The following is a 26,276-nucleotide window of genomic DNA, read 5'->3' on the forward strand; positions in this document are numbered from 1 at the left end:
ACCCCTGAGCAACATCCTTAGCCCTTTTCATTTTGAGACAGGTTCTCACTAAGTTGCCCACCCTAAATTGCTTGAACTTGCAAGCCTCCTGCCTCAGCACCCTCCAGTCATTGAGCATAGGTGTGTACCAACAGGCCCAGCTCCAATTTTATCTTTATATTCCCAAAGTAACTTCTCTCAGACTGATCCAGCATAGTTGAAGTAGTGAGCATGGTCTATTATCTCTGTGGGTCAGGCAAGGAATCAAGACTCATCTCTAAAAATGCCTTTAGTTTAAAGAGTCAGAACTACATGCTCTGCTGCTGCTTTTATGAACCACACAGTATGGTAGAAAGACCTTTGGGTTGGGCTCCAATGAGTCTGACTCTGAGTAATTCTTCCCAACCTGGATTGCCTCATTTATAAAATGGGGGAGATCCTCTCCTAAATCCCTCACTAAATTGTTATGAGCATCATGTGATATCTTGGGAAACAACCTCTCTCTACCTCAGTTTCCTCATCAGTCAATTGAGGACAAGAGAACCTACCTTACAGTCTGGGAGGATCAATCAACAAAACACTTGGAAAGAAAAACACACGAGTGAGAGGAACAGCTCAGGAGACCTTAGCTCTCGCCCTCATCATGACAGTGATCTATGTGGACACCTCTGCCAATCACGGAAGGTTACATGTCTATAAACTCTTGTTGGTGATGGGTTCTCAAATATTGGGTCAGATAAAAGGTGACTGAATAAATAAGCCCTGTGTCCATTGCCCAAGCTCAGCCCCAAGTGAATTTCCTTTGCCTCTGTATTGGGCAGGAGAGATTTTCACCTCTTGGCCACATTTTTCCCATGCTCCAGTGTCTCAGAAACCTTGAGGCATCACTGCCTGTCCAATCGCTGGGTTAGGACCTGACCCCCATGCTGTCACTTGTGTCTTTGTCCTTGTTCCCAGCCGTAGAGTGTCAGCAGATTCCTCACTCTCTCTCTCTCAGCATCTGTTCTTTGAATGCTCCCCACGACTTCCACGGGTCTTTTGCTTATCTGGAATCATCCAGTGGACAGTGTTTAGACACAGTTCCATTTTGTCTTCTTGATTATCAGCTCATCACATGATTCCTGCCCGGCTTCTGTAATTAGCCCCCTTCTCACTTGGTCAGATCATCACATTTTCCTGCAGCTATAATTGCCCCGTCAGGGTACTGCCACAAGCCTGTGCTTAATCACTCCCAACCACTTCAAATCCATTTTGGTCTGCAGTAGCCAGATTCTATCTAGCAAGTGAGGCTTAATTGCTCTCTGATTACCCACAGGGTCAGGTGCTTGAATGCACAGTTTCCATCCACAGCACATGCAAGATTTTTGTGTTTGCTAATTTCCTCTGACAGCTTTTTTTTCCCACTGAGCCACCAGAAATGCACATGGCAGAGGTGAGCAGACACATTTAGAGAGTCCTTGCCCCTTTTCTGGATGTCTTCTGGGATTACTTTCAGGGTAGAATCCACCCATCTCCTTCCACCTCCGCTGCTGCCATTCGGATCCAGTCGGTCATGGTCCTCTCTGACCTCCAAGTGCAACCAGCATCTGACCTCCAAGTGCAACGCTGTCCAATCCTTTCTTCACAGTGCTGCTAAGAGATCCCTCCCAAATGCCCAGGATTTCAGTGACACTCACAGCCTTCAGGATAGTCTCAATTCCTTTCTGGGATACTTGCAAGGCCTCCGAGGACCTGGCATTATTTCCAAGGCTTCATTTCTCACCACTTCCATGGTGGCCACACTCAGTGAACTGAGCTTTCTTGGTGACTCCCACTTGCCCCTCTCTCTCCCTTTGCTTTGGACCATCCCATATACAGCCAACATTGGAGGGCTCTCATTTAGTAATTCCACCAGCTTTGAATTGAAAAGAAGTTTTAAAAAAAAGATATGTCTTCATTGAAAATATACAGACTTTTTTTTATTCTCGTTTTATAAGCTATACAGTACAGCGACTATTTACATAGCACACATGTTATGCAAGGTGTTGTGAGTAACATAGGGAAGATAAAAGTAGATGGAAGGTTGACAAGGTCCTATGCAAATACAATGCCATTTCATATAAGGGACCTGAGCATCCTCGGATTTTGGTATCCTTGGCGATCCTGGAACCAGTCCTGGAATCCGTAGATTCCAAAGGACCACTTTACTGTCTTTTGGTCTTTACACTCTCTCCTTGCCTGCTGTTGTCCCTCACAATTTGCGAATGCCTACTCATCCATCAGCGGGCAGCTCAGGGTGCAGCTCCTCAGGTTGGCCAGCTCTCCTTGCTCCATGCCCCACAATACTCTTCACTTCCCATCTCACAGCACTCAGTGCATTTTACTGCAATTATATGTTTAATTAATCTTCCCTGGCAGCATACAAAATCCGTAGAGACACTTCTGTATATCTTATTCACCAACATATCCCCAGCACCTAGCACGGCCTGGCACTTGGTGGGTCAGGGGATTTTCAAGCTGTTGAGTTTGTCTTACTCCAAACTCTGTATTGAGGGGATTCTCAGCCTTCCCAGGCTGCGCTGATCAGCACTGTGAGACAAAGGAGATGATGACAGTACAGGGTGCTTTGGGTCCAATCCTTTCTTGCTGGTCTTTGGGTCAGCTTCAGAAATTGGAACCATCACTCTTTACATGGAAGGTCGGGGCTCCTTGAGACATCGGGGAGCCCTGTTTGAGAAGGTGAGGGACTTCTGGAGAGCCACTGTTGTCACTTGGGTGATAATACGAACTTGCCCTGGCATCTCAAAGGACTTCTACTAATATTCCTTTACCTATGAAGAAGAGAAAATAGTTGGTCTCCAATGTTCATCTTTTCAAAACAGGAATTTGAGCAGATGTAGGAACAGGGGCTAGCTCTGCTGTCTGTGCCCTGCCCCTGCCCTTCCAGTGGGAAAAGAAACCTAAGCAGGTAAAATACCTTCATTTATTTGCAGTTGGAACAGAATGGGGGGAAACAGAATGATTCTGCGTGGCTTTTCCCTTTCTAGGTCTTCTGTCATTCTTTTCTCTCGTGAAGGTAGGGTTAAACACGTAGATTCACACCAGCATTGCCTCTATCAGAAAGAGAAAGGAAAGTAAATTCCACCACACACCAAAAGCTCTATCTTTGCTGCCTTATGTACCTTCACACACACCCATAGAAAACAGGACCCCTTAATCCAAAGTATGAACACCTCTCAGAGAATAAGGCAGGAGAGCCAGCTGTCAGTCTCATGGGGTTAACAGCCAGACTAGAAAATTAGAGTTCAGTGTGCTCCAGTTTTCAAGGCTGTGGGAGTGAGATCACATACCAAGAGACAAGAGGCTGGGAAAGTCCGCTCAGCCTCCTGAGATTATGTGCTCAGCAGAAATGCCAACCAGAGCCAGACAAAACAGGGTCCCCCCCTATTCTGAACATAATACCAGAGACATCCAGATGATAAGGGCAAATTCCCAGACAATGAAAGGCAAATGCATGCATAGTCACCAAAGTGACCTACAGTTACCTTTACCTTACTAGCATAGGGACATGGCACACCCCAAGATGGAGACTTCAGATGGTAATGAGATGGAGAACACAATATAAAAGAGAACAAGGGCAATTAACGCCCCACCTCTATGAGTTCCTGCCCACCGCTGACATGCCATAGAGTGATCCCCCGTGTTCTTTGCTTGAACCAACCTGACATGCTTTCTGTCTGTGCTGGTCATCTCCTTGGGCTCTAGCAGAAATCCCTGAATAAACTCGTGCCTAAATTCTTTCTGGATCCCTTGTTCATTTTTTACAACTCTGAACTCAAGAACCCAAGTTCAGTCACAGACCACATCACTACAATTAGGAGCCCATTCCCAGAGTCCTCTCCCTGAAAAATACACACATAAGCAGAAAATATCGCACACGGTTTCATAGACTTCTGGCCCATTTCTGCTCCAGAGGTGAGTAGAAATGGATTTTTCAAAAGTGACACTTATTAGAGCAACTGAGACCAAATAAAGCCAACAATTTGGTTTGAGATTTTAGATCTTTCTGTTGTCTTTGTGGTCACAATTTGAAATCCCAGAGCTAGTGACTCTTCCCAACCAGGAGCTCAATGGCCTCCTCCAGCATCCCAGAGGGAGGAGTCATCCAGAAGAGGTGCACTGTCATTCAGAAGGGAGCCTCTTTTCTTGTGGAATAGTTCATGACAATAAATTTTGTGCATAAGCAGATGGCTTACTTACTCGTTGCTTCACCTTCCACAGAGACTTACCATTTATTATGCATTCAGTGATTGTCACATAGAGACATATGTTTGTGGTATCAGTGATAATGGGAGTGAACCCGCACATAGAGTTGTCCCTCAGTGTCTAAGGCAGACGGGTTCCAGGTCAGTCATGAACATCAAAACCCACATACGCTCAAGTCCTTTATATAAAATGGTGTAGTGTTTGCTTAGAATCTATGCATATCCTTGTGAATACTTTAAACATCTCTAGATTACTTGGAATACCTAATGCGATGTAAATGCTAGGTAAGTAGCTGTTATACTGTATTGTTTAGGAACTATTGACAAGAAGAAAAAAGGCTGTTTGCATTCAGAACAGATGCAACATCATCAATTTAACCACCTAGTACACAAGCAAGACTGGAGGCCAGCAATGCAAGGCTCCAGCTATTGCTGGAGAGAGATTGAGAAGGCGTGGGGAGCTCTAGCAGGTGTGCCTCCACATCACTTCATTTGCATGGATCCAGCATGGTACTTGATGTTCCACAAATTCAAGTTTTACTTTTTGGAAATTTCTGGAATTTTTTGGTACTAGAGATTGAACCCAAGGGTGCTTAATCACGGATCATCACATCCCCAGTCCTTTTTATTTTTAATTTTGAGACAGACTCTCACTAAGTTACCTAGGGCCTTGCTAAGTTGCTAAGGCTGGCTTTTATCTTGCAATCCTCCTGCCTCAGCCCCTCAAGTTGCTGGGATTACAGGTGTGAGCCACCATACCAGGCTTGGGGTTTTTTTTTAAAGCATTTTTGATCATTGATTGGTTGAGTCAGTGGATTCTAAATCCATGACACGAAGGGCCACCTGTAAGGCTAAAGTTGGTCCTGTTGAATGTTTCCTGGGAATCTGTGTGAGATACTGTGTCAATCCTAAGGGCTGCCCAGGGGAGGTACCATGGAGCCTTCCAGCTGCTCCCTGTTAGTAAAAGGCCCTCAGAAAACTGTGGCCAGGAGCACGTTAGTGGTAAGCATGAGAGTGTGCTCACACCTTGTTTACAGCAGGGTTGTGAAGAAAGGCTTCCTGCGAGGTCTACTCCTGTCCTCCCAAACGAACTTTCTACTAAGCTTCTGTTTCGCTGATGTTCTTTAACAAATGAAAGTATGTAAACCTAGGAGGAATTTAGAGTAGTGTCCCGTGGGGAAAGTGAAAGGACAGGATTTTTCTTTTTTTCAAAATTATTTTGAGCAACAAAGAATTGTTTGTTGCTGATCATATTTGCAAAAGAAGAGTACTTTTCGACATTATAATTGTACTAAAATTGCCTTTACTTAAGCACTATTATTTTTACACGAAGAAACTGCATGAAGGGTGACAGTAAATAATTAGGATAAATTCCTTGAGTGTGCCCTGCTCATAACAATAAGAGCCACCCCAAAGGAGATGCTGTCTCTGCAAAATCGATTTCTGGGGTTCAAGAAAGAACTCCACCCTCAGTGGTCCCTCTACTTCAAGCCTAACGGTACACAAAGTAATTGGATATCTGGGAAGATAAACTCAGGACCCTCCATATGTTAGTACCCTACAGTCACGGTCCTCCAGGGAGGCTGAACAATTTATCACCCATCCCACTGTGTGTACAAATATGGCAAGAATCTGACCTGAGATGCAAAATCGAGAGTATTGAATGTATTTTTAGGATCTATGGGTATTTTTTTTCATTTTTAATTTTGATTTGTTATATATGCAGCAGAATGCATTATAATTCATAATACTTATCTAGAGCACAATTTTTCTGTCTCTGGTTGTATACAAAGTAGAGTCACACCATTCATGTCTTCATATATGTACTTAGGGTAATGATGTCCATCTCATTCCACCATCTTCCCTACCATTATGCTCCTTCTCTTCCCCTCCCGCCCTCCTCTTTCCCCCTTTGCCTGATCTAGAGTTCATCTAATCCTCCCATGCTCCCCTCTCCATTATGAATCAGCTGTCTTAAATCAGAGAAAACATTTGGCATTTGGTTTTGGGGATTGGCTAACTTCACTTAGCATTATATTCTCCAATTCCATTCATTTACCTGCAAATGCCATGATTTTATTCTCTTTTCATGCTGAATAATATTCCATTGTGTATATATACCACATTTTTTAATCCATTCATCTTCTGAAGGGCATCTAAGTTGGTTCCACAGTTTAGCTATTGTGAATTGTGCTGCTATAAACATTGATGTGGCTGTGTCCCTGTAATATGCTGATTTTAAGTCCTTTGGGTATAGACCAAGGAGTGGGATAGCTGGATCAAATGGTGGTTCCATTCCCAATTTTCCAAGGATTCTCCATCCTGCTTTCCATATTGGCTGCACCAATTTGCAAGCTCACCAGCAGAGTATAAGTGTGCCTTTTTCCCCACATCCTCACCAACACTTATTGTTGTTTGTCTTCATAATAGCTGCCGTTCTGATTGGAGTGAGATGAAATCTTAGAGAGGTTTTGATTAGCATTTCTCTAATTGCTAGAGATGTTTTCATATATTTATTGATTTATTGTATATCTTCTTCTGAGAAGCGTCTGTTTAGTCTCTTGGCCCGTTTATTGATTGGTTATTTGGGTTTTTTTGATGTTAAGATTTTTGAGTTCTTTATATATCACTGATGGGTTTTTTTGCTCCGACGAAGCTTTTTAGTTTGAATCCATCCCATTTATTGATTCTTGATATTAATTCTTGCACTATGGGAGTCTTATTAAGGAAGTTAGGAGCTAATCCAACATGATAGAGATGTGGGCCTACTTTTTCTTCTCTGGCTTAATTCCTAAGGACCTGTAGGTATTTAGAGGTCATCTTTCAGATCACCTCAGGGTATTTTACATTTCTGAGGCCTGATACCAGCCTTCTTGCTATGCTGTCCCCCATGGCATACCCTGGGGCTGCAGGAGCCTGTCCACCTGTATATGGGTGTGGCAGGCTCTGAGGGGTAAAACTCAGTCATCTTGCCTGCAGCAAGTCTGGGCTGTGCTTTCCAATCTCTTACCAGTTCCTCTGGGCACATTTCATAAATCACTTGCACCCAAATTCACATTTCAGGGTCTGCTTCTGGGAAATCTAGAGTCAAATCATTTTGTAAGGTTTGATATGACTTCAAACAACAGGCCCCCTGGGTGCCTCCCTGGACTTCCTCCAATTTCTTCTTCTCCAGAAGGAATAATTGATTTTATAACCATCTTAGCCCCTCTTGGTATGTGCCTTTATCTCTTTAAATAGCATTCCTGTAGTGCTGCTTCCTGGTTTTCCAGTTTTAGGCATTTCCTATTAATTTTCTTCTATCGAATATAAAGATTAGACCCCCACCCCAGCTCCCTTCTCTCCCTTCATTTTCCTGATATGATTAATAGGATTAGTGTTGTTATTAAATAACAACACTAGGTTGCTCTTATAGATAATTTATTGTGTACACATATTATTCTAAGCATTTTTCATATATTAATTTACTTAATATTCTCCCAGATCCTATGCAATAAGTTTTGTTATGACTTCCATTTTACAGATAAGGAAATTGAGTTGCAGGGGTGGTTAAGCACAGAGCTTAGTCTCAGGAAGTAGTGGATACCCAGAATGGAACATGTACAGGCTAACTTTAGCATGTCTGCTCTTGAATTATGCTTCTGAGATTATGCCCCAATTTCGGTTAGATCAGTTTTCAGTATCTTTACTTATTTGATGACATTAAAACTATTGAAGCTGACTCATGGGATAATCTGTGACTTCTTTCCTTCTTGCAAAACATTGTGGTTCCTGATTTTTTTTCTATTGACATTGTTCTTCCTTGAGAGCTCTGGAAACTTCTAAAGTCTTCTTCTTTTAGTCTGAAATTTTACAATGATATATAATGTCATGTCTTGTTGGCAAATTTTCTTCCATTGTGCTGGGCACAAAGTGGGTTCTCACTATCTGGAAACCCATGGCCTTGTACAGCTAGGAGATTTTCTTGTCTGTTTCTTGGATGTTGCCCGCTAATCCTCTCATATTTTCATCTTTCCATTTCCTATTTTTCTTTTTTGTTCTATTTTTTGAAAGATTTCCCCAAATTTGTCTTTTACCTTTTCTACTGAGTTTTAAAAAATCTATAATATCTTTATGTTTTCAAATTTCTTCTATTGTTTTAAATTTAAAACTTTTAAATTGGTTCTCTGGGTACTACTTTTTGATAACATTCTGTTCTTGTTCCATGTAGATGCTATCTTCTCTTATATATTGGAGGACATTAATAATAGTGGTTTTGAAATTTCTACCTCCAGCATAGTCTGTATCCTCTGCTTTCTCTTTCCATTTGTTGGTCCATGTTTTACAATAGAGTTTCTTTAACTATCTAGAGATCTTTGGCTGCTTTCTCACTTTTAACTTAAAACAGAAAGAAGTCCGGTACCTGTGGGATGTGACCAACAACGGGGACCTGTCACTGGGAACTCTAGTGTTTTTAGCACTTTCCTGTTAGGCTGATCACGTTCCCCTGGTTTGTGCAGATGGTTGCTTCTGGCGGCCAGAATTCCAGAAGCTTCGTGAAGAAAGAGAGTGGGAGTTGCCTTGTTCACTAGATAAACCTTCCTCAGTCCCTTGCTCTCAACTCTACCACATTCTCATCAATTCAGATATGCTGTGCTTTATTCTCTCAATTGAGTAGAACTCCAAGCTTCTACTGAAAAGAGAGAAGAAGAAATTTCCCACAGCAAGGAGTATGTGTGTGTGTGTGTGGGTGGGTGTTGTGAATGTATACCATAAGAACTAAATTCCCTGTGTCGCATGACATCTTGGAACCTCAAAGGGCCCCACAGACCTAACTGTGAGCTCCCTGCTCTGGTCATAGACCTCCCCAAGCAGGAACACCTCCCCACCTGTCTCGCTCTCTGTGCAGCCAGACAGCTGTCCCCTAGGTCCTCCACAGCTTTCACCCCCTTGCCAGTCCACAACGTTGTTCAAACAAACCAACAGATCCTCTTGTGGGGGACCCAGTGGCGCCCCACCCTCTCGTTACTCACAAAGCCTCCTCCCACAGCCCCTGCTGTGTCACTCTGCCCTGCCTGCTCCTCGGAGCCCTTGTCCCCCAGGCTGTGAGTGTATGTGGCTAATCAACAGCTGACACCTCACGTGTGCCGTGTTGAGTGCCATGTGTTCAGCCACCCCCGTTGAAGGCAGGCACCCCACCCTCTCCAGGGAGGGAAACGGGGGGACCATCAGTGTCGTGTGTGTTTGCAAGTGCACCTGTGCGTGTGTAGAGCCCCTGGGTTCTCACTGCTTCATAAACAGACTTTCCATCGGTGTCTCCATTTCCTCTTCTGGAGGAAAGACGTGATCAGTGCTGGAGTCAGATTCTCAGGAATTACGTTCTAACTTCAGGCTGCTTCCTGGCTGTGTGGACTTGAGCAAATTATTCAACTTCTCCATGCCTGAGTTTCCCTATCTGAAAAAATAGGGACGATGACAGTGTAAGGTTATCGTGATAAGCAAATGGCACCACATGCCAGGACTCACTGTGGGCATCTTATTAAAGTTGGTGGGTTGAACATAAACATTCACTTCTGCTTTTTTTTTCTGAGGTTCCAGTTAAATGACAGTAAGGACCTTGTCATCCCAGAAAGATAAAAGAATAAGAGACAGATTTGTTGCAACAGAATTGTGGATGCTAGAAGAATTCTATAATTGATTCAGCAGAGTCAAGAAGCCACGAGGGATTGATGTATGTATATTCCATGTATGTATTATATATCAAAATGCATTCTACTGTCTTGTATGACTAAAAGAAATTAAAAATAATAAATAAATTAATTAATTAAAATTTAAAAAAAGAAGCCACGAGGAAAATTAATTAAGATAATACATGTTAAGTACTCAGAGTAGTCAGAGGAGATGGAAGAAAAAGAAAACACTTTGGAGAGAATGAGATAAATCCACAGACTTGCTGAAAAAGAATATTATTCAGCCATAAAAAAGAATGAAATCCAGCAACATGGTTGGAACTGGAAGACATTATGTTAAGTGAAATAAGCCAGAAACAGATGCTGTGTGATTTCATTCATTTGTAGAAGCAAAAAGTTGATCTCACGGGAGAGAGTAGAATAGTGGTCACTAGAGGCTGAGAAGGACCAGGGGCAGTGGGCATTGAGAGGGTTTGGATAATGAATACCAATATTGCTAGACAGAAGGAATAAGTTCTAGTGTTCTACAGAACGGTAAGATAACTGTAGTCTACAATGCATTTCAAAATAAAATCGAGAAGACTCAGAAAATTCCTAACACAAAGAAATGATAATGTTGAAGGAGACAAAAATGTTAATTATCCCATTGGATCATTACATGTTGTATACATGTACCCAATTGTCATACGGTACCCCACAGGTATGTACAAATACAATGGGTCAATTTAAGAAAAGAGAGAGACAGAGCACTGATAGCAGATGGTACTGCTCAGGAATGGTAGGCATCCCAAGGAAGGGGTGTGAATGAGGCTTATTCCTCATCAAAATCCAGTTTTGAATGCTACGACTTTGCTGGGGACTGGAAAATGGATTATAAATCGCCAAAGATAATAAATTAAAATTATGTAAAACTTGACCATCGTTCCATGCAGAGAAATGCTTGAAATTTCCCCTGCATGGAACCTAAATGGAGGCCATCACCCCTAAATGGAGGCTGATACAGCCTGGGATGGACCCTGGTTCAGCCTGTGGTTTTCTGACACCTGTGGCCGTCAGAGCCTCCACCACCCTGTAATGAAGCACATCCCTAATTTCCAAGTACACTTGTATGTATATAAGTACTAGAAAGACAAAGGTCAGGTCCCTGCCAAAGCTGTAGGGTCCAGACCCTGCTTTAACCTTGGGTGAAGGGAAGCCAAGGGTGCTGGGTGCTGGGGAGGTGGAGGGGTGAAAGGGTTTTGCTCAGCAAGGGAGGGAGGCTGGAGTCACTAATTCAAGCCCACTGTCCAGTTTTGATACTACCATCACCTAGGGGTTTGTGGATGTTTCCCAAAAATGTGTTTGCCCCAGAGCCCGTGTCGCTTCTCAGAAGAAACCATACAGAGCCATCTTGTGGTAGGAAAAAGATGTGCAGGTTCCAGTCTGAATCCTTGACTGGATTTTATATGACATTAGCGGGTGTAAATAGATCTGCACGCTATTATACCCTTAATTCCTCCCATATGGTTGGGCAGCATTTTAAAGTGGTCAGCAAATGTTGACAGCAATCTATACTTGTCCCACTAACACATTTACCACAGGTAATTAACTTAACTACCTGATAAAAATGTAATTGGCCTGTTGTAATGCTAGCTATTGTCTGAAAAGACTTTGACTGACAGTTACTTATGTTGGCTTCTTGCTTATCTTTATAACCAAGAATCAAATCCAAATTTGGTCATTATTTTGTGATTTGATTAAAGTAAACAGCCAAATTGGGTAATCGGGATCTGGAAAAGATTTATTATTTGCTTCAATGATGAGGTTTGGGTTTTTATGTTGTTAGATCCTAATAAGAAATTAGTCTGAGTGGTCTCCGGTGCTGCCAAATGCTGTGTAGACACACCCTCCACATCAAGGATAAACAATTTGTCAGAGATGAATCCCTACAGGGATTCGTGCTGCGTCACCTGGAAACATCCATCATTTCATTGAAGCCTTCTATCACGCTGCAAACAGGAGTGACACACTCTGATTTCCACGAGACCATGGAGAGTGTACCTGGCCGAGTCTGGGGACAGACTTTCAGGATGTGAGTGGCAAAGCAGCCTCAGTATAAATTGTTGCTTTTCTGAGCACTAGTGTCACCTGCAGTTTCAGGCTGATTAATCAACAGGATGAGTGAAAAGCTTCATCCTGTTATTCCAGCTAGGACTGGGAACGTGTGTGTGTGTGTGTGTGTGTGTGTGTGTGTGTGTGTGTGTGTGTTTTCTACATATAAACCTCAGCACTCAATGAAGCAAACAGCCTCCTGCGTAAGCTTGGCAGACGCTTCCATCTTGGATACTCATTACAAGAGACACTTTAAAATGTGACAGTTTATATTGTCACACTGCCTAGAGGGTGGTAAGAATGCTTCTACTGATTTGGGTCTCTTCTCAGCAGCCTGCCCTGTGTTGGGAGAACAGGTCTGGGCTGGGTTGTTTCTGAAGGCCAAGTCTCAAACCACAAACAATGGAACCGCAGGGGCCTCAAACCCATGGCTTTGGACATGCACTTGAAGTTGGGTAAAACAGGATTCAGTCCAATTCTTTAAACTAGTCTTTCCCATGTCCTGGAGGCAGACTAAAATATATTTCCTGCTCTTCTTCAACTGTCCAGCACCCCAAAGGCCCACAGCAACCTGACCTTTGTTCAACAGATATGAAGGCACCTGTCCAGCCTCAACCCTGAGCCCATGGAGGCCTCTAGGATGCTGCCTTCCTATAGCATGCTGATGTGACAGTATGTTAGCTCCAGGTTCTGCTGGTCTTATCCTGGTTCCACATGTGCCACACAGCACCTGTGTCTCCCCAGTGAGACAGTAAGTGCCACAGAGGTGGCGAGCAACAAGCACAGGGCAGTTGTGGCACCCGTTGGTTTGCTCAGCTAATGTTCACTGTGGGTCTGCCCCATGCCAGAAGACTGATGATAGACAAATAAACACACCTCATTCTAGATATGGAATCTGTCCATGGTTCCAGGTCACCTAGAGATCTGGGGGTCAGAGATAAAAATAAAATTCTAGAGTCTTCAACCATGTAAGTCAATCTGATTTCCAGCTTTCCAAACTTCTACATTACATGGCTGTGAATGTGTCTTGCCTTAGATGGTACTTTGCTTACGGGCCAGATTCTGGGAAGTCTGTGTGGCTCCTCACATTTAGTAATCCAGTGGTTCTCACAAAATATGCAGCATTTTCCCCAGAGGGGGCACTCAATGACAGTGGGCTTTGGGATTAGCTCTTTGCATACCCGCCTTGCGACACTCACCTGAGACACAGGAGGAAGTCAAGGAGCATTTGCACTGCCAATTTCAAATTGCCCTAAGAAAATACCCCCTTTATACAGCAAACAGGATCACCCAGTTCTCTTATGCAGCGTGAGAGAAAGAAATTTACCCATCATTAATGTTTTACTACCTTTCTCAAAAAGCGTAACCTTTAACCCCTAAGTCAACTCTAAACCAAGGCTAAGGAGGGGCAGCTCCTGAGTCAGTTCCGGGTGCTGGCGCTATCCCTGTGCCAATGCTGTTTCTATCTGGAGAAACAAATAAACAGAAAGATAAGCTCTTTAAAGCACACGATGAAGCAGACCCAGAATTTCCAAAGCAGAGATAGCCAGCCACTTGGCCCTCATTTGGAATGATGTATGGCTGTCTGCCCAAGCGCCACCCTGCCTGAGACAGAGCTGAGCCTCTGCAGTAGCTGGTGGCAAGGCTTGGGGAGTGGGGGAGCAGCAGGCAGACCCGCAGAAAGCTAACTGCAGAAATTCTGTGACTGACTTGGCCCCAGCAGAAACTGAGTGACATCCTGGAGGATTTGATACTTGCGCAAACAGGCCAGATTTATTGCCAGAAACTAAACACAAGGACTGCATTGACTCCAAAGTCTAAATTAAATGTGGGATGGTTAGAAATGGTCTTAACGAAGCCAGAGGGCCAGGAAGACTGTGGGAGCCGTCAGCCATGCAACATAATTCCTCGAGATTTTGCTGCCTCCCCCGACACCCAGCCAGCCTCCAGCTAATCAGGGAACTAGTGCAAAGGCTCAAGTCCTTTCCTGAGTGTCTCATGTGTAAATGACAGGAAGGTCTAGCACTTTTTATAGATGACTAATGCCTAATTATTTGTGACGCAAGAAGGGAGTCATTAGGAGTTGATATAATTTATTCATGCGCTAAATTAGCACAAGCCCAGAACTTACTGAGGGTTGGACTCTGGTTCCTCCCCAGAGGCCTGGCTGCCACTGTGGCCCAAACATGTGGCGTGGTTGGAATTCCATGATTTGGAGGAGGAATGCTGAGTTATCAGTGCTGTCTTGAGTGGGTTGTGCTTTACAATCACTGCTTTTCTTGTTTTTAAGTTTAACTCACTGTTGGTTTCACGTCTTCAGTGTCAACAGAGTCTGCTGCAGGTGGATGGTAGCGTATTTTGGCATCTGTCTAGACTGTTCCAGTAACTGTGCCTTAACACATAAAGGCGCGGGGTTTGTGAAGGAACCATCCATGCCACATTGCTAAATAAAAGATAGACATAATTCTGCCAGTTTCCATTCCTCTGTGCCCTATGGAAACTGACCAAAAATACCATCTAAAAATTTTGAGAGTCACTGACCTCAAGGTCTGGAGATTCATTGCACTGTGTATGCAGTACTGTGGGAGAAGATATTTAGCAACTAGCTCTCAGGGTTAAAAGCACGCTCGTGTGTGTGTGTGTGTGTGTGTGTGTGTGTGTGTATTCCAAATTACACTAATATCGAAAATATGGAATTATACTGATATAGAAGATATGGGACACACAGTTTACAAATAAATATACAATACTCTGAATCATAAATCCCACATAGCCAATTAATCTCACAGAACACTTTCAGCTGGTTTTTGTTGAATTCTTATCTCCATAGCCAAACTATAATTGCCATTAATGAATGTATATAGTTCCAGCAGAAACATTAGCAGACATCTTTGTTTAAGAGTCAAACAGAAGTGAAGCAATAAAGAAAAAAGTGTTAGCCATTTGTCAATAAAGTGATTTCCTTCTTTGAGGAAATCAGACAATGATTTCAAAAGCTGCAAGAATATATTTCCGGGTTTTAAGCCATTAATGATTTTTTTGACAACTATACATATGACACACTTTTAAGTTTAATCTGCATTATGAACATTTTCTCTCTCACTTTCGTAAGTCTAAGCAATCAATGAAAAATTCAGCCAAATCCTGATTGGTGGTGTTTGCTCATTTCTCTGTTGCAAACACAATAATTTTCATCATGGCCAATTTTAATCTACTAACATAGTGAAGGTGCAGTTGGGAAGAGATGTGCAATGGTACACTGTTGAATAGTATTGCTACTATATAGCCACAATAGTCTAAATAACCACAAGAACATAGATCATAGTAAAATGTAGTAAAAAAAATAGATGATTCATTTTCAGAATTATTATCTTTGGTTTTTATGTAACTTATTTAATCATGACTTTATACAATTTAATTATTAATAATGGCTATGTTTAATAACTGACTCAGAAGATTCCTGAAGATTTTTGCCAGGCTGTATCAACAGGCCCTGGCACACCATTGAATGTGGCTTTTCATATCAGCTCCCCCCCCCCTTTGTCACAGTCACCACCCTGTTCCCCTCTCTGGGGCACAGTTTTATATGCTGAAGTGGGCCAGGCCAGGTCTGCATTTCTGCCAGTGCCGGAAGCTCAGCCCCACCATAAAGAGGAAGTGCTAGAAGCAGTTTGAGAATTAGGAAGAGAGTGCCAGCCAGTGACTGAAGCCTAGTGCCGCCATAAAAAATCTGCCCCAGGTTACATCCTGAGAAACAAGTTGGCTTTAAAAGTGCTTCATTTTCTCTCCTGAAGAAACTTAAACTTTAATTATAGGGAGATCATAAAACTCAAATTTCAAAACCAAAGGACATTTCCAAGGGCATGGACATAGGAGTTTATACATTTTGTAACAATCTATTCAAGGACTGAAAAATTCTTTGTTTTCCCCCCTGTGTGGGTAACTGCATTAGTCCCTTTATTGTTCAACTGTGGTTTCAGATTCTCATTGACTACAGGGTTTCATGTCTTCCAAAAAGGATCCATTTGTTTAAAAATAAGACGAAAACATTTCCTCCCTTTTTTCTGTTGCTAGGAACTGGGGTCCTGGAGTTGAGGGGACACTGTCCCCTCGTCCTTCTTCCATAGGGAACTGTTCCAGACCTGGCCCCCAGCTTCTCTCTCCTATCACATGCTATTCCATCAAGGAAACATCACAGACTGAAACTCTTCTTAGGAGAACTCTCATCTGTGATATCCTTGGGAGAAAAAGTTATTTTAAAAAATTATTAACTTGGGGCTGGGATTGTGGCTCAGTGGTAGAGCGCTCGCGTCAAACATGCAAGGCCCTGGATTTGATCCTCGGCATCACATAAAAAGGAATAAAATGCAGGTACTGTGTTCAACTACAACTAAAAAAAAAAACATTTAAAAAATTATTAATTTGGAAGCCATCCTGAAGTTTTGAACAAAAGTTTAAAATCTGTTCCTTGTATGAGAACTACAGGAAAATACATTTAAATATGCACCTTCTACTCATGGTAGATATTGAATAATAGATTGAATAACAACAAACAAATGGCCAATTCCTCTTGACCTGAGAAACTGGAAGAAAGTAAGCAGACTCACTATTCCTTTCTGTAAGTCAAGGGAAAGGGGACCTGGAGATTCAGTGATCTGGTCTGCAAGAGAGACCTGAAGAATTAAGACTGGAGACACATCAAGCAGAAACAGAGCTGTCACCGACAGCTTGAATCTTTCCAATACCAATGATATTTATATGCATGCAAAGAAACTTTTTTTTTTTTTTTTCATGAGCAGACGCTGTATTGAAATAACCCTTTAAGGAAAAGATCTTTCGACAGGAAATGCCTTTTGGTGTTTGAAGGAGGAAGCATTTGTTGCTGAGCTTAGTGGATGAGTCTTAAATGTGTCCTCCTCTCTAGTAAGCCCAGTTCTCAACTTGGCTGGTGCTGGGAATGACTGGGATGCAGACAGTAATGGACTGAAGGCACCTGGTTTTGTGATTTGCCCACGTCTCCCAGCAGCTCAGGGAATCATCCTGTCTGGGGTCTGCCTGCTCCAGGCCTTCATCTCCATGTGTGTTTTATGGGTATCTGCTCTACAGAGCAGTCCCTTTTCTCCTGTCTCTGAGGAGGATATAAGCCGGGTAAGACAAGGTGTGGGAACATGCTTTATCTGACTTGTGCTACTATTTCAGTTCCTGCTCCAAGTTCTCCCAGCCCCATCCCACGTGGAGAGAATTCTATGATCAGCCAAGAATATAAACCTGGTTGTTTGAACCAAAGTCTCTTCTACAGGCTCATGCAGGTGTCTAGTGTTGGACCACTGTCAGCAGGTTTGTCTTAGACACTAGAAGTTCAAATTCCCATCTGAAGTCAGCACATGAGAAGAATATGAGGGGACCCCATCCCTAGACCCCCTTTCTGGAATGTTCCTAAGTAAAATGATGGTTCCATCAGCAGAATTTTGGGGAGACTAGTTATAAATCTAGAATATCATTCATTCTATAACAAAAGGTATTGACCAGATAATGCTTAACCCAAAGGAGAAAACAATTCTCTGAATGTCTGCCCCAAATACTTACAAACAATGAAAGTAGTCGAAATAAAATATTTACTTAAATTGTATCCAATATATTTTAGCCAGATTTCATCTCTGATTATAGAATTACACAGTATAGCAACAATAACCTAAATTAATGAAAGTTCAGGAAAAAGTTGAATAGAAACTAGGAATTTCCATAACTTGCCTATTCAAAATTTTGGAGATGAAGATGAAATATCACTTACAGGATCTGAAATAGGAAGCCCTTCTGAGGGTATTAGTGATGGGTTTAGTCAAGTAGGATTTTATTTCTGCTTACAGGATCCTCATTATTTTCTTTCTTTTTTTCCCCATATATTTTATTGGTGCATTATAGTTGTACATAATCATGGGATTTGTTGCTATGTATTTGTACATGCACACAATATAACAACATAATCTTGGGTCCATATCATTCCCCAGTATTTCCTCTTTCCCTCCCCATCTCCCTCCCCCGGTCCCTTTCCTCTACTCTATTGATCTTCCTTCAATTTTCATACAATCCCTCCACCTTTCTTTTTCTTTTTTCTCTCTAGCTTCCACATGTAAAAGAAAAGTGCTACCCTTGACCTTCTCAGTTTGGCTTGTTTCATTTATCATAATAGTCTCAAGTTCCATCCATTTTCCTACAAAGACATAATTTCACTTTTTCTCAATGGCTGAATAAAACTCATGGTGCATATATACCACATTTTCTTTTTTTTTAAATATTTTTTAGTTGTAGATGGACACAATACATTTATTTATTTATCTTTATGTGGTGCTGAGGATCGAACCCAGGGACTCACACATGCTAGGTGAGTACTCTATCACTGAGCCATAACCCCAGCCCCGATATATACCACATTTTCTGTATCTACTCATTGGTTGACAGATACCTAGGCTGGTTTCATAGTTCATTATTCTGAATTGTGCTGCTATTAACATCCTCATTATTTTCAAAGACAATCTCCATGACTAATGAGCCCAGCACAAGACAAACATGGAATTTAATATTTAACAAACATCTTGACACTAACAATGAATATTTTATGTACTTGGATCAACATGGCAAAATACCTATAGATCTGTATCAGCCATGAGATTGCTGATCTAAACTCCAAAGAAAAACAGTACTTCATTTCAATGTGTTTACTGTATCTACTATCAGACTTTCATGCTCTGTATATATGGATATGCACCATGCTTTGTGTGTTCAAGTACAACATTATATACTTGAACTTTTAAAAATTTTATGAGAAAATGTGTTGTTATTCCCAGGTGATAAATAAATTAAGATGTAAATGCTTTTTTAAATGTTGAATTAATGTAGAAGAAATGATCTACCCAAAATTTCCTGTGTGGTTAAGCTAGGATGTTAACTCTAGGCTCCTGATTCTAAACCCTCCTCTCCTCCACTGGAAGAACCCGGATGCTCCCAGGTTGTCTCCTGGGGAGCTTCACCGGCTGTCAGGGGTCTGAAAGAACTGCGACAACCTGCCAACCGTCCCTTCTGTCTCCTCTTATGCCCAGCAACCTGGAATTCAGAGTTCACAAAAGTTTTGAGATTTGCTTTGAGAAGATGTTTGGATTCCCCTAACTCCTTGATAAGGAAAACACGCTGCTTTTTCAGGGAAGAGACATTGATGATTGCAGGTGAGATAAAGAAGAATTTTACCACTCTCACAATTGAGGATCATTTGTAAATATTTGCTTACATGCATAACTAATAAGGAGTGGAGGGGTGGAATGGTGTGGGAAGAGGAGAGGGAATGGGGAGGAAGAAGTTTTCTGTGGCATGGGGAAGAGCAAGAGGAGATGGGGTGAGAAAATACAGAAGCAGTCCTTCCTGGTTTCTAGACATCAAGTCCAATTGGGCACCTGTTCTTTTATTCTTTCAACACATACATTAAAGCTCTCTAATATGTTCTTATGTTCACCAGGTGAGACAATATTAGCAAAGCTCTTATAAGAGTGTCTTTTAATTAAACAATAACAACTGCAATAATAAAAATAGTAAAATAGTACCAATGATTTCATGGGTGACCATTTACAGGGGATTTTTTTTTTTTTGTGGGCTCTTGTGCCTGGCACTATAAATGATGCAATGACTTGAAACCACTCTCTGCCTGTCTGACACTTACAGTTTCCCGGCAGAGACAAGCATGTGGACACCTAACTCATAAGAAGAGGTGCAGATCTAGCCTGTGGTGGGCAAGAGCCAGCAGGGAGGGCAGGGGTGGGGAACACCCCTTCCCAACTCCAGGAATAGTGATATCACACTGGTGGCTTGAAGTCAGCTCAGTGCCACTGTTTACACCATAGGAATGGCCAACGCTGCAAATCAGGGCTTATTTTTTTCTCCCCAAAGAGCTGTTTGTTAAACTTTACTGTTCAGAGGTGAGAAGACATTGGAACTGGTCCTTGTAAGTGGAGATGGATTTCTGTGCTTGGGATGTAGCTGTTCAGGTCGTCTGCCCTCTTGGCATTTTTCTATCAATCTTGGATTTGCTTCTCAGTGCCTGGTTCTGAAAAGAGAAATAGCAGTGGGGGCAAGTCTTTGGAGCACCCAATATTCCCCTAGCACCCCTCCCAAGTCCATGCTAAAGTGCAGGTTGCTGACCCGGCATGCTGACATCAATCGAGTGAGTTAAAGTATTAAACAAATCATCTTTGATGTGAGAATAGCAGAGCCAATGCCTGGCAAAAATCCAACATTGCTGACAGGAAAATCCTCCCTATCCTGGGCATTTTCCTGTTCAGCTTAACCTAAATCATAAAAATCACTAAAATCAAATATGTCCTGCAGAGATAACTGGATATATTGATTTGCATTAAAGGAAAAGAAGTAAGGGTCCATATTCTCCATTAATTTCATTTTCTTCTTGTTGTAATTATATAAATTGTCTTTAAAACAATTATTGAATCATTAAGGGTTTATGGAAAGGCATTTGTTGTCCAAATGAGACTCTATCCCTTTTTGTAGGAAGATGGACAGTCGAACACATAAACACAAGGAAACCAGCTCTATCCATGAAATCGGAAAGGGATGTTTGCTTATTACATCTCCTCCGATCCGGGATTTTGAGGCAGCTGGCGTGTCCGGTGAGATGACTAAAACATTCTGGGTAACTACCTATATTTGACTTTGGCACCTTTTTAAAAGTCAAAAGAGGCCTTGGCGAGGAGCCATAAAAAGTCATTACATAAGCAGAACAATTGAGGCTCCCCAGCATCTGGGGAAGGCAACACATCTGTCTTCTGTCTATTTCTTCCCTAAATGTCTCCCTGAATCAACTTTTATGGGGGTGGGGGAGGTGGGAGGGGGTCGTAAATATCCCTTTCTATTTGAATCCCAGAGTTAACAATACCCCCTGTGACTATAAACACAAGATGTGGCATTCAGGGGAGAGGTGCACTCAAGGAAGCAGAGATCTTTGTGACAGTGGTCTCCGCCTGGGCCACAGGCCAGCTAATCACATTACCAGGAGAGCCAAGAGGTGGCCTGCAGACAGTGAAATAAAGAGGAGGGGAAAAGCAGGACTAATCTCCTTAGAAGGAAAGCTCTGATAGGGGCTGCTTGTTCACAGCTGCTTTCCCAGGACTCTTCCGCATCACCTGGGCGGCCTCGGGTCTCCCCGGGTCTCTGCAAATGCTGGAGCCTCCTGAGCACAGACAGACAGAGTCTATTTTCGAAGAAAACCCAGAAATCACCGTCTCCCCACTAAAGCTTTTCGGGGACACTCTTCTCCTCCATTATGCTACTCTCTGTTGAGTATTCCCCTAGATTTTTCCAAAATGACCCATCCAAAACGTCCAGCTTTGAGTACCTTCTACAACTTTGAGGAAAGAAGAACTTAATCTAGATCTGAGGAAATCCACCTGATTAGCAGTTCCTAAAGTGTGGTTCAAGGATCCTTAGGGCTACAGACACTTTTATGGCATCTGTGTAATGCTGGGGTTTTCCAAATCTATAAATACACACAAACCTATAGGAAACATACATAGGTATATATGCGTATGTATACATATAGACGTATGTCTCTTTCAACTCTACAACCTAGTCCTGTGGATTGAAGCAGGCCTGAGAACCCATCTGTTAAAGAAATTTGTAAACTAGAAAGCAAGTCATTTGCAGAAATGAAAAGCAATGCTACTCTTTTCACGGTTTGGTCATTTTGAAAAATAAAATTATTTTTGATAAAATATGCTATGCATGTTTAACACATGAAGGATTTATCACTGTTATTTTTAAGTGAATTAATAAATGGATGTTAAAATTCCTCCTTTTTATTTCTAATACATTAAATATATGTCGATGTAACCTATGCAAATCAAAGCCCTTTGGGGCTCCCAATAACTTTTAGGAGTTTTAAGATGTCCTAAGACCAAAAAGTTTCAGAACACCTACGTAACAAAGAGGTGAACACGTTCCACTGTAAATATCACTCTAGACCTTTATTTTAAAGACGGGAGCATCTTGAACCTTTGGACAATAACAGGGATTTTCCTCAAGCTTCTCATCAGGTCTTGTGGGACAAATCTGTAAATCAGCCTGTGATCAAAGACATGTGGCATTCAAAGAACCAACTGTAGAAATCCAGCAAGGACAGGAAAGAGAAAAGCCCTTTATAGTTACAGTCACCTCCACCAGCTCCACCCCTCTTTAACCCTTGCAACCCACTAATCTGTCCTTTGTAACTAGAATTTGGTCATCTCAAGAACATAATGTGTACACAATCCTGTGTACTCAGTCTTTTCAGATTCACTTATTTCCCTCAGCGTAATTCTCTGGAGACTCCTCATCCAAGTAGTTGCATGCATCAGTAGTTTACCTTTTTATTGCTGAGTAGAATCCCATAGTCTATATGTCCACATTGTCACAATTTACCCACTATACGACATCTACACTGGTTACAAGTTTATGTTGTTATGCACAGAGCTGCTGTCAACATGTACTGGGTTTTGCACGAACATACATCTTCATTACTCTGGAATAAATATCTAGGAGTTCAACCGCTGGGTTACATGGTAGTCTCAGGTTTAGTTTCTTAAGAAACCACCTGACATTTTCCAGAGTGGTGTTATCGATTTCCATTCCCACTAGCAACGTGTGAGTGGTCCAGCTTCTCCATCCTCACAAGCATCTGCATCTGGTATTGTCAATGTTTTTATTTAAACCTTTCTAAAAATTTTGTAGTTTTACATTTTGCATTTAAGTACATGATCCATTTGAAGGTATATTTTGTATAAGTTCTGAGTCAAGTTTTTTTGTTTGTTCATTTGGTTTCCTTTTATATCCAGCACCATTTTTTTTAATTGCCATGTTGGAGGTGGAACCCAGGACCTCAGTGTGTGTCAGGCAAGTGCTAAACATCTTCAGCCCTGGAATCTCCCCCGCCCCCCATGGGAATCCTTCTTCCACTGAGTTGCCTTTGCACCTTCTTCAAAATCCAATTAAGCATATTTGCATAGTTATTTTGTTAGTCCCCTTTATCCACAGGTGACGTGTTCCAAGACCCTCAGGGGATGCTTCAAACTGTAAGGAAAGGTAAACCACATGTACTATGTTTTTCCCCCACACATACCTATGATAAAGTTCAATTTATAAATTAGACATAGTAAGTGATTAACCACAACAATAATAAGATAGAATAACTGTAATAATATAGTAAAGCTATTTAAGACTTCACAAGTGTTTATTTTGGGAGATTTCCATGTAGTATTTTCAGATCCCTGTTGGCTACAGGTAACTGACACTGCAAAAAGTGGGAACTTAGGATAAGGAGGACTACTGTACCACACACCCCTGATTATTATGACCAAATAATGTAAAAATCAGGTAGACTCTAGCAGATCATATTTTGGATATTTATTTACTTAGGCTCAGGGCTTAGTCTTAATTTATAATTATTATATTAATCAAAGCAACTAGATTTTCTTTATATCTTGGTCTCTTATCCCAATTTCCAGTTGCCATTTTCTGTGGTAACCCTCACTCCCCCTGGTTGTGCCCCCTACTTTGCCCAGGTTCTTCCTCGAGGCTGCATCCTGGTTTCCTCTCCCATCAGATGGGAACCACTGTCCATCCTTGGGAGTTTGCACGCTCTTTGCAGGAGCTACTGCTGGTAAGATAGTGGTGATTACATGTAAGAGCAGCTCATAGCACCAGGCCTGCAATAACGTTCAGCTACTTCCATCTTCCTTCTCTTCCCTCAGAGCCATTCCCTATGTGGAGTTGTCCAGTGAGTTTCTGCAACTCATTCTCATTTCTCAAACCCAGTGCCATGTACAAGACTCATAAATCGTTTGTAATGATTCATCACGCAGAAGCTAAGTACTAGTTAATAAATGTAAAATCTAGTAATGCATCCTAAATGAGTGTTCAGGGGTTGGTGGCTGGGACAATCTGATGGTTGAAGGGGCTCCCTGAGCTGCCTGGAGCAGGGAAAAGCCTTAAGGCTTTCTCAAGGTTGAACTTGCAATAATGGTAATTTCACTTTAACTCGTTCCTCAGAAAAGTCCCCTTGCCTGGCCTACGAACACACACACCCAAGTACAAAGGGTATTTTATTCTAAGTATAAATTCTCGTTTATACTTGAAAAAAAAATCTGTCTCAATCTCTCCCCATGAGCTATTATTTTCTCCATTTCAGTTTTCCCTTTACAAATAATTACATAACCCAGAAACACATATGTGTATTTTCAAAGTGGTAATTCAGCAGAAAGTACCACTGGGAGAACAATTAGATGCTTTACTTCCCTCATCTGTCATTTCTCCAACGTCCTTTACGTAAGCATGAGCTATGTGATTCAGCAGTTCAGTGACTTTACAGAGTTCCACAGAAGCTATTTGGCAAGTGATGCATTTTCATTTATAGGCAATCCAAGAGAAAATGTGTCCCATAAATTTTTAAAAGCCCTTTCACTAACTTAAAATTTTTAACCTTTTAATGGAGAAACACAAAACATACCCGGAAAGGTACATATAAACAAATATTTAGTTTAAAAATAATTTTCATGTGTCCCTGTGCATTTATCAACCAGACCAATAAATGACATTTCCAGATCCCAGATGCTTCTAGGGATCCCTTCCCATTCAGTTCCCCTCTCCACTATGATAGCCAGCATCCTGCCCTCTGTAGTGATCGTGTTGTTCACAGCTGAGTGTGAGTTTAAACATTCATTCCCCCCCATGCCTGTTGTAGTTTTATTTAACACCTGTGTATAATCCTTTAGCAATACAGTTTCTAAATAATATGTGTGTATTCTTGTTTACCTAGACTTTTTTCACCAGCATTACTGTTGTGACATTCACCCACATTGTTGGATTGAGCCATGGTTTGTTCATCTTTATAGCTGTGTGATTATCCAAGATGTCCATATCCAACAATGGACAGATCTGTCCAGCTGTCAATGGACATTTGTGCTGTTTCCAGTATTTGGCTGTCGTGAATAATCTTGTTGACGCACAACTTTGTACCGTGTTCAGACATACATGGCTTACATTTCCCTGAGGATCGCCTGTTGAGCAAAGGCTCACTCTTCTAGTCCCCAGACTATGAAATCCAGGGTGTCAAGTGCAGGTTTGAGCACTGAACAAAATTCACTTTACCAAGTGCCAAGGTGTGGAGAAAGCACATCAAGAGGTCTATTATATACAGCCCAGGCCATTTTTTTCTTTCTAAAAATTACATTGCTTTAAAAAAAAAGAAACTCCATAAAAATGACATTCATGATATTGTATTGGTTTTATCCTTTTGAAACACTTAAGAAATTTCAAGGACCACAAGAAATATACATTGAGCAACATGGTTGGTTAACAATTACAAAATATAAAAGTTTAAACCCAGCTTTTCAGGAACTCATCTGGCTTATAAATCTGGGCACACCTATAGTGGACCTTTAAATTCCAGTAAAGGATATAGTTCAGCACCAGGTAAATGTTTAATGGAGAAAAGGATCAGCAAATTCCCCTGGCCCCGAGCCAAGCTGGTGCTCGGTCACCAGGGTGAGTATTTCTTTCTGTCGTAGCTTCTTCTGATGACAATTTTCTTGATGCGAAATATCCCCATTTTGCTAAATATGATAAGAAAAGTCTTATATTGCTCCATATTTCAAACACTTTAGAACTTGAATATCATTTCCCTTTTTTTAAGCTTTTTATTAGGGGGAATTTTAAACATACATAAAATAAATAGAATGATGAAATGAGTCCCAGAGACCCATTACTGAGCTTCGACAATGATCAACTTAGGGCTCATTTGTTTCCTCTACATCTTCCCGCTCCACCTACCACCAGGATTACTTGGAAGCAAAGGTAAAATGTAATTTGTGGCCACTTTATTATCTGTCTTATCAAACACAAAAAAGAAAATTGTTTAATTTCATCAAATGCATATAGGAGCATTTCTTTGGCCTTTATACAAACCTTTTAAAAATATTATTTGGCTGATTTGAATGAGGATCCAAACGAGGTACAAGATACACTGATTGAAACGGGGTAACCTCTAAAACTTGTAGAAAGTTCTGTGCACAAACATGAATAACTAGAACAATCATGGGAAAGAAAGATGAGGAGAAGAGATAGTCTTTCTTGGCAATACAGTGTATAATAAATCTTTTATAACTAAAACAGCTTCATGTCCTGAGAATTAAGAAACAGACCAATGGAGCAGAATAGAAGATCCAAGAATGGACCAAATTTCATATGGGAATTTAGTACACTG

General features: G+C 41.5%; 1 long non-coding RNA gene across 1 annotated transcript; it reads right to left on the reverse strand.

The window, feature by feature from the left end:
- Positions 1–1,911: 1,911 nt before the first annotated feature.
- LOC144365182 (uncharacterized) lies at positions 1,912–13,277 on the reverse strand. The gene is made up of 4 exons (XR_013423466.1): positions 13,183–13,277; positions 9,459–9,657; positions 2,936–3,071; positions 1,912–2,789 (listed from the first exon to the last, which is right to left on the reverse strand). It is a non-coding gene; the product is annotated as an uncharacterized LOC144365182 (long non-coding RNA).
- Positions 13,278–26,276: the final 12,999 nt, after the last annotated feature.

The sequence above is a fragment of the Ictidomys tridecemlineatus genome, chromosome 6 (assembly GCF_052094955.1).
Source record: "Ictidomys tridecemlineatus isolate mIctTri1 chromosome 6, mIctTri1.hap1, whole genome shotgun sequence".
Taxonomy (NCBI): Eukaryota; Metazoa; Chordata; class Mammalia; order Rodentia; family Sciuridae; genus Ictidomys; species Ictidomys tridecemlineatus.